This window comes from Numida meleagris, chromosome 5 (genome assembly GCF_002078875.1).
Source record: "Numida meleagris isolate 19003 breed g44 Domestic line chromosome 5, NumMel1.0, whole genome shotgun sequence".
Classification (NCBI taxonomy): domain Eukaryota; kingdom Metazoa; phylum Chordata; class Aves; order Galliformes; family Numididae; genus Numida; species Numida meleagris.
The window spans coordinates 55,567,874-55,568,197 of record NC_034413.1 but is presented as its reverse complement, the minus strand read 5'-3'; positions in this window follow the sequence as shown (position 1 = coordinate 55,568,197).

Below are 324 nucleotides of genomic sequence, written 5' to 3'. Positions count from 1 at the left end.
GTAGGATGCTCAGACTCCAACCGTACAGCGCTTCCTTCCTCTCACCACGGATGGATACCAGGGGACGATAGTGCTAGTGGGGAAACAGAGCCTGTGAAACACCTGTACATAGTACTTAATTTATTACTTTTCTTTGGTTTTGTTTCCTATTTGTTTGAGTTTATATTTCGTTTTCCTTGTTAAGTCGTAACACTTAGATCCTGTTTAAATTTCCCTCTTCTGCCCCCGCGCCCTTCCCCGGTCCGCCCCCAGGTGACCGCTCCCGCAGCGCCTCCGGCAGCGCCGCGCGGCCGCGAGCGGAGGCTCTCCGCCTTTCTCCGCAGT